The 9,527-nt window shown below is 39.4% G+C and overlaps 1 pseudogene; it reads right to left on the bottom strand.

Annotated features, from left to right (window-relative positions):
- Nucleotides 1-8,814: 8,814 nt before the first annotated feature.
- LOC130041046 (uncharacterized) lies at nucleotides 8,815-8,925 on the bottom strand (annotated as a pseudogene).
- Nucleotides 8,926-9,527: the final 602 nt, after the last annotated feature.

The raw sequence follows: 9,527 nt of genomic DNA on the forward strand, positions 1-9,527 counted from the left end.
GGAAGGGAAAGCTGCAGAGTATGTGCAGTTCCCAATACAGATGGATTTTGAAAATTTTCTGTAAGGAACAAGAGGGTGATGAAAAAAATCTGTGAGACTAATAATCTCCTTCAACACTGAGAGGAACAATATGAACTTAAAATTTAAGCCATCGAGATGCTTCTAGTACCAACAGTCAACTGAGTTTCCAAAATTCCAACAATTTGGGGTGATTCAAAGCCTGGAACTTTCTGGCACTTTGTGCATTTCGTATCGTGCTCCCAAAGTGAACACAGAACTGTAGAAGAGCCAGGTGATCATGTCTGTACCTGGATTTCTTGCTTACAGACAGTTCTCCTTACCCTAGAAATTCCTGTAGATTGCCTCCTACTGAGTCCTATGCTGTTTCCTAGAATGGAAGCTTTTTCAAATTAAGAAGTCTAAGAGAAAAGAAAACATTCAGTGGACAAGAAGAATCCTGAGGCCCAGAGATGGCAAAGAGATTTCCTATATTCCAATAAATTTTGTTGGGCGGGGCGTAGGGTGGTGTAGAGTTTGGACCAACAACTGACAGTGATCTTGGGTTCTTCCTGACTCTGCACTCTGGAGTGACCCCTTAGAACATTCAGGAGAGTGTATGCCGTGACAGAGATTCAACTGGATTGGCTGTGTACAAGACAAGTGCCTTATGCCCTCCAGTACTATCTCTCTCAGTGCCTTTTGAATTTCCAGGTTACACATCCTAAAGCATGTGGACTTTTGGCCAGGACCCTGCATGATCACTACAAGTCCAGAAACCAGAAGGAAGATACCTTACATTAATTTAGACATTTGGGGTCTTTACAACTATTACCATTGTAATCATCAGGTTTCCATTTGACTTGTGCCATGAGTACCTGTTACTTACTGTTCACATACGACTTACTCTTGTGGATGCATTGAAGTTTACCCTCATTTTTGATCCACTTCAAAAATGACAACTTGAGTTTTTTCAAAGAAATGTTTTTGAAGCAAAACTTTATTTAAACTCTGTGTCTTAAACTGTTTGTCTAAAATGTAGTTATTAATAATTCTAAGAAAAATAATGCATACATGAATATAATTTTTCTATTTCATGTGATTTACATAGGAGGAAGGGTAAAGAAAACATCATGAAAAATATGTATCACATAACTGAAAAAGAATATAGATATTAATGAAATCTGGACTCCGTGGCAAGTAGCATAGTACAGTATGTTATGGAGAGCAGACCAAAGAGTAGGCCTTGAAAAACAGTGGCTGTTATCCCAAACAAAACCAAATAAAACAGTGCAATAAGGTTATTATAAATTTTTCCACATATACAATATGTAGACAGTATTCTATTTTACAAAAAACTTCTAGCCAAAAAATGGAATAGAAGGTGATTTTTGAGTGCACACTTTACCAGTCCATTAAAGAGAAAGGATTTATCAGTAACTACATAACAAAAAGAAAATAGGATTATGCGTGATTGTATTTCATAGACAAGAAATGTTTTAAATGAGTAAAATACAGAAAGAAATTTCGAAAGTACAAAAAATTATTCTCATCAGTACCTTTGAATATTAACCAGCAAACAACACGTGTTTAACACAGCATAGGATTTCACTTGATCACACAAGACACAGAAAAGACCATTTAAAAAGTGATCACAAAATATTGCAAATTTACTTTCAACCCCTAGATTAGAATTAGCTTTATCAACCAGGAAAACGTTCTTCTCAATGTTTAATAAATGAGCACCAAAATCCAATAAAATATCTTTAATGTAGGAAAAATCTTAATTCACAAATATGACAAAAATGTGTAATTAGATCTGTGAGAATTGATTTTTCTTTTTCCTCTTAGGATTTAAAACAGAAGTTCACTATTATCAAAATACTTTCATGTTAGGAAGAAAAAATCACATGAAATAATATTTGTAAAGATGAGAAGCCGCTTTAACCTGGAACCTACTTACCACACAAATGAATCAAATCTCCTTATTCAAGTTAGAATATACCAATTTTTAATTTTAACAGGCAGCGTGTACATGTACTTAAAACCATAATGTAATAAAAACATTGAAGATTATGTGTCTTCCACCGCCCTAGATCAGCACTATTAGCTATTTATGGGAAGCATCATTTCTGAAGCGTCTTTATACTCAAATTGTCAAGAACCAAGTACTGTGTTCTAAGAGATAATAAGGAAAAATGCCAGCAAGGATGGCTTTCTGATAATCTGCTTTACCTACTGGTACCTTTCTTTTTTGATTTTAATTCTGTGGTTCTCTTCAACATTCTGAACAAACGTTTTCCCCTTCCTTGATAATCGACGTCCCTATGCTTGCTTGCTTGCTTGCTTTCCTTCTTTCTTACTTTCTTTCTTTCGTTCTTTCTTTCGTATTTATTTCTCCCTCATCACGTCTAGCTTTCGATTGGTCAATGTTTGATGAAAGTGTTCCCAAACTTTCTTACCTTTGAGGGCTTGCCTCCCTACCCTCAGCACTCCAGACCTTACTCATGCCCCATATTTTCTTATTACCTGGCTAAAATCAAATCTCAAAAATTAATGATTATTACTTTGTAATATCACTATATTTAAAATACTGAAGTATGAATACAAGTGGAGAGACCATTACAGAGAACACATACTAGTATATATTAACAGTTTTCCACAGCATTTATATTTTGTTTCTGTAAAAATATGGTATCTGATTTACTTGTTTTCAATGGATATCATGAAAAATTCACTATTAAAAGGAAAAAGAAACACAGACAATCAACACTCATATATATATACATATATATATGTATTTATGTATGTGTGTGTATTTGAGCTCCTAAGTATGTCTAAAATATAATGTAATCAATGAGGAAAAACACTTTGTATGTGAGAGAAAGTAAGCCAATGTCTAAAATCACACAGCAAATGTCAAAGTCAAGCTAAAATGAGGCTTATAAAATTCTACTTGAATATATTCTTTCATTACTATGTGCTGTTTTTCCTTGACTGCTAAGTTAAGGGATGATAAATCTAATGAAAAGCTTTGAAAAGTATTATTCCTTACCTGACATGGTCAGAGAAGAGGAAATACCGATGAAAGGTAGACGAGAAGAGGAGACGGTACGAGAGTACGTCTGAACACTGCAGCGGCTTAAGACCACAAGTGTTCAGTACAAACGACTGCTCACTGGTGATTGGTCATTGGTCACTCGTCACTTGCCATGCTGATTCAAATTTGTTTACAAACTACTACATGGGACTGCCAAGATTCTATCAGTTGGTGGTTGGTTTGGTGGGAGAATGATGTCATAAAGTAGGCAGTTGAAAGGTAGAGGCTAGCCAATCAGGAGGTCAGAATCCCAAGAAGAAGACCGGATTGGATAGAGAGCGGGGTAGAATGAAGCAGGCTAGGGAGATGGAATCCTACAAGACAGTTATAACAGTTTCACTTTCCTCAGACTCCTGTGTTAGAAAAATACTCCCATGTTACTCAAGAGCTTAGCTATTTCATTAACAAATCAAGAAAATTACTAAATAATCGTTTATATTGCACTGTTAAAGAAACAACATTTGGTATTACTAGTATATTTTAAATAACGTTCACAGCACAGCGGGTAGGGCATTTGCCTTGCAGGAGGCCAACCCTGATTCCGATTCCTCTGCCCGGCAAATTACCCAAAGTATCTCGTCAACATAGCAAAAGCCTGGCAAGCTCCCCATGACCTATTCGATAGGCCAAAATCAGTGACAACAAGTCTCACAATTTGGTGTAAGATGTTACAGGTTCCCGCTACAGCAAATAGATTAACCACGGGAGGACAGTGCTACAGTGCTATGATTGAAAAAAATGGTGGTTTCTTTCAATATTACAAGACATACTAGGATAAATTGTAGATGAATCTAGATGTGTTAAAGTAAATCAAATGAGAAGAAATAGTAAATGCAAAGGTATTTTAATTGTACAAGACTAACAATTGTTCTCAGTTTAAAACTGTAGAAGATAAAGGAAAACATATGCTCACTTGTCCAAAATTTTACAATCTGAAAGAAAAGGACAAAAAGCAAATTAAGTGATCAAAAAACCAGCAACACCAACAAATACTGGCAATTATTATGATAGGCCAAGGATGAATGGTTTTAAAAAATTAGTGTTGTGAAATAAATTAATATTTCGCTATTAAACTTGATAGAAAAAATAAGCATAAACCATGATCATATAATGTCTATTGAAAGAAGTGTAAATGACTAGTAAACACAAGAGCAATTTTCTTTTTTTTTGAAATTTGTTTTGTTTTGTTTTGTTTTATTATGAAACACCATGAGGTATAGTTTAGACTTACAAGTTGTTGCACTTGGGTTTCAGTTATACAGTGATCGAGTACCCATCCCACCAGCAGTGGCCAATCTCCACTCCCACCAATCCAAGTATCCCTCCTACTCCCCATCCCCCATCCCACCCTGCCTCTTTGGTAGGGCACTACCTTTTGTTCTATCTCTCCTTTTGGGTGCTATGATCTACAAAGGGGACATTGGGTGGCAATCCTGTTCGGTCCATAGACTAATTTCAACAGGCATCTCCCATCCTGGGCAGATCTTCCCAGCACCCTTTATTGGGTGGTCCATTCTCTATCTGCACTGCCTTTACCCCTAGAGAGTAAAGCTGGCCTCTAAGTCATGGAGTGAACAACCTGGTATTTATGACAGTTGTACTTGTGTGTTAGTGTCTTATTTTGTTACTTTATATTACCCAGATGAATGCAATCTTTCTATGTCTGTCCCTCTGTTTCTGACTCATTAACCATAGCATAATATTTTCCATGTAGTACCACACAAGAGCAATTTTCAAGTTCACTGGTAGACAAAGAGCACAAAATAAAATGATAAATTAAAATGTCCCCCAAATTACGAGTATTGAAATATCAGGTGCTATCTTTCCCTAGCAAAGATGCTAGAAAATAGGCCTTTTAAAGTTATTTTATTGAGAAATAAATCTGTATAATAGTTAGGCAATATATAGCTTAAAGCAGTTTAATGTTCATTAAGTCAATGTCACTGTCACTGTCCTCACGTTGTTCATCGATTTTCTTGAGCGGGCCCAGTTAGGTCTCCAGTGTGAGACTTTGTTGTAAGTTAGCTTTCGTGTGTGTATAAGAAAATTCAAGGATCAAACTCATAACCTCAGAAATGTGCGGCAAATATTTTACCACTGAAGCATATTTCCAAACACAGTTAATGATTTTGCTTTTGCTTCTATAGTGCTAAAAATAGAAACCAAAATTTCATACATGCAAGCCAAGTTCTTTTGTCCTGAGCTACATATCCAGTCATAAGTAAGTTAGCTTTTAAGTATTGATATTAAGGAAACAATTAGAAAAGTAGACAAATAGATATAAATGTCCACATCAATGTAATCTTAGCTTGAAAACATTACAATTATAATATCTCAATAAACAATTTATAGTAACAGAAATTGGATAATCTTCTCCATTGCCATGCTGGAGGATGTGATGGATCCATTTAGGACGTCAGAGGGCAGTCATCTTGGTCTTGTAGTTGGTGAAGGACAGGCGGGTGTTACGAATACTTTTCCCAGCTTCTGCCACATCTACCAGTACTTCTGCTCTTCTCACTTTCAGGTCTTCCTTGATCGCATCTCTGCACTGCTTTGCGAGCTCGGATGTTAGCTTGCGGTTGCCTGAGGCATGCGCCAAACCATGCTGGCGAATTAGCTCAAGAGTTTTTGAAGAAAGGCGATTTTTTGTGCTTATCTCTCTCTTGGAATTCCTCGCCCATACATGGAGGTGCTGAACCAGTCGATCATATTCCTCATCAATGTTGTCAACAATGGCATCTTCCCATGTTGCCTCAAAAGTACCAAAGAGTTCACAGTTGGTGGTCATTCTGAGAGTTCTCTTTTTGAACTTTGTAGCCCTTTCTCCCTGCTCTGTGAAGTAGAATTTTGCACGAAGGAGACGGTGGTCCGATCCCGTTCGAAATTTTGGCACAACAGTGACATCTGTCAGGCAAAACCGTCAAGTGAATATGATGTGGTCTATTTCGTTGTGGAATCTTCCACCGGGAGACTCCCATGTCCATCGTTTAGATTCTGCCTTCTGGAACTGTGAGTTACCATGAATGGTCTTGGTCAACATGATGAACTCAGACAGTCTCTCACCCTGTTCGTTCCATTCTAGGCCATGGATCCTGATGTGAAGTTCTTCAGCTGATCTTCTCGGTCCTATCTTGGCATTAAAATCACGCACAATGATCTTGTAGAAGGTGTGGTCTTCTTTATAGAACTTCTCTAGCTCCATGTAGAACTTCTCAATTTCTCTTTCATCATAATAAGATGTTGGTGCGTAGACAACGAAGATAGATGCTGGCCGACTTTGACCGTGAGTGTGGGAAGATAAGACTGCAGCTGAATCTTACGAAGTCAATGTTTATGAGAAGCAGCCTTGTTCCTGTTGCCCCATTCGCTCTCAACGAAACGACCATCTCCGAAAGCATCAGCTATGTGCACCTAGTTCGAGAGGTCAACATGACAAATGACCTGGCACCCGAGCTGTGCAGGAGGAAGAGAGCGGCTTGGAATGCCTTCAAGAACGTCGAAGAAATAGCTAAGAGGATGAAGAACCTCCGGCTCCGGGCACATCTCTTTGATTCCACTGTTCTTCCTGCATTAACATATGCCTCAGAGACCTGGGCCCTACGCAAACAAGATGAGAATGGTATTCAGGTCTCCCAAGGAAGAATAGAAAGAGTTATGCTTGGAATATCATGTTTCACTCAATTGAGAGAAAGAATCCGGAGTTCTGACATCCATCGCCGATCAAGAATCAGGGACGCTGTCTCATTTACCGAGGTGTCGAAAATCAGATGGGCTGGTCACGTAATGAGATTTAAAGACGACCGCTGGACTAGAGCTGTTACCGACTGGATTCCTCGGGATGTCAAAAGACCGCGTGGCCGCCCAACTTCCAGATGGTCTGACTTCTTCGTCAAGATCATTAACGATCGGTTTGAGGCCCTTCATGTTCCCGGAGCGAACAGATGCCATTGGGCTACACTAGCACGCGCCAGGGACAAATGGAGATGTTACTGGCACCCGCTCAAGCAAATCGAAGACTAACGGGAAGTTAAGTGATTAAGTGATTAAGAATACAACATTCCTTCAAGAGAGTTGAAGCTTGTTAGTTTTAAGTGATTTCTGGGATCAATTCCCTCCAGCCATACATTAAAGGTAGCAAAACACTTTTCACGTTTTTCTGTTCCCAGCCAGTCAACTACCCTTTCCTGAGAAAATCTATTAACTGGTTAGTCTCATGTCAGTCAGAAACTGCTTTCATTTCCCCCCATTTTCAACAAAGTTATTACTGGTACCAAGCAGAGTTGGTTAAATATATGTTCCTGTTAACATATATTTGCACTTGGGATCCATGTGAACACCTTCCACCTGGCTTTTAATGAAGGTGGTCATCCAGTTTGCTTTTCTGGTGGCATTCTGTTTCTCACTATTCCTCTCCACAGGTAATTGATGTGAAAATAACATATTTAGTAAACGGTATGATTAAAAGCTCCAGAAGGAATGCCAGCCCTTTCAGCTTTCTGGGTCTTATATGTAAACTGTACTTTGGAACCTATCTTATTTTCGTATGTTTGTCTTGAATTTCATTTTCAAAAATATTTTAACGTATTTGAAAAAAATCCACCAATTATCCCATGATGATCACCAGATTTCCACTTCGCTACCCTTCCCGGTTTCCTTTCCAACCATCCATCACCGCATTAACTCTCCTAGGACCATCTCTTTCTACCACAACCTTCCAGGCTCAAGGTCAATTCGTACTAACTGCTTTGGGAGTGGTGACCTAGGATGCATGTCTTTGTATGGTACCTACCACAATGGAACCACAACGTCATTTATAAAGTTGGTTCTTGTGTGAACGGCAGTTAAAAGCGATGTTTAGAGAAAGCTACAGGCAACAGGGACCATGGTAGACCAAAGACCAGCCCCTCAAGCTAATATAATTTGAGCTCCCGCCACCAGAAATTTCCTGAAAGCTGGCTAGGCTACCTTGGGGAGTTTACAAATCCAAAGACTTACATAGGCAATGGACCGCATTGTTGAAACTCACTAGTAAAGTGTCACCACGATAGCAACTCTGAATATTGTTGGGAATAATTGAAATTGTGCAGCTAGGGGTGCTGAAAAGAGGGCTCGAGGACATGGTGTCTTATCTTAGCATCTACCAGGAGCTGATCTTCAGGCTTCATGCGTCAACTGTTCTCTTGGCTTTTTCCTTGTTAAGAGTCATCCTTGAATGACTCTGAGGGCATTGATCACTCATCTGGTAGGTTTATTCCACAGTGTATGTGTTCGCATTCCCCAACCATCATTTATGGATAGACCACCCAAACCTTTTAGTGATGTGTCTCAAATTTGCTTCCTTTCCAAAGGAGGCCATGAGGTGTAAACACAGCCTCTATGGAAGAATTTTTACTTTTCTTCTCATCATCTTAGACTCATCTGCCTTCCTCAGCCTATTCCAAATTTATTATTTTAACCGAAAACTGCAAACCGTGCCATTTCTCCCATTTTTTTCGAGGACACCAGTGATGGGCATACTTGACTGTGCTCTAGTCTTACTCTTGGCTCTGTGGTCAAGTTTCACATCTGGTGGGTCTCTGGGGACCATAAAAGATTGCAAGAATTGAACTGTGTCCTTCTTGCTTGCAGAGCAAATGCACTGTCAGCTTACTCTTCCTCTGACCCTACCCCACTCTTCATCAGGCCCATGCAATTTCTCCTCTTAAGGGCTTTATGCAGTCGAGTTTCCCACATTTGGGGAAATCACAGGGGTCAGCACATCCCAAGTGCAATGGATGGGCCTCACCCTGGGAAAACCACCTACATGATCATGGTATCTCCCCTGCCCTGGACCATGTTTGTATTTCTTAGAGGCTTGTCTATTCCCCCTTTTTCCTCTATCTAAATTCCCATTCTTTCCCAGCTCCTCCTTCAACACCCAGCCACTCCCAAAATCAACCACAGTTGACAGCATCTCAAAATTCAGAACATTTATTAACAATCAATTAACTATGATGCATCTCTGGAGTGATAGCACAGCGGTAGGGCATTTGCCTTGCACACAGCCAACATGGCCGACCCGAGTTCGATGGATCTCTTTAATTTGAAAAAAAAAATTAGAATAAATAAATGGTGTATGGCATTTCAGTGTTTGCCTAGGGCAACCATCTGGTACCTAAAGTGGAACCTACCATTCCAGCTCTTACATTACGTAGCCATAGTAGAGAGAGATGTCCAACTCTTTTTCCCTCTCAATAAAGAACTGCACTTTCCCCCAAAGAGGTGTGTTTGGCATCGTTCTCACGCTCCTGCTGAGCCTTCCTTTTCATAGCCTCACGCTCTGGTCTCTGCTCTTTGGTGATGGGCTTTGACATGACTGGCTCGGGAACATTGGGCTTTCTCCATGGTTTAGGTTGGAAACGGAGTCTTGGAGGAGAAAGTGACTCTG

Source organism: Sorex fumeus, unplaced genomic scaffold, assembly GCF_029834395.1.
Source record: "Sorex fumeus unplaced genomic scaffold, SorFum_2.1 ptg000095l, whole genome shotgun sequence".
Classification (NCBI taxonomy): Eukaryota; Metazoa; Chordata; class Mammalia; order Eulipotyphla; family Soricidae; genus Sorex; species Sorex fumeus.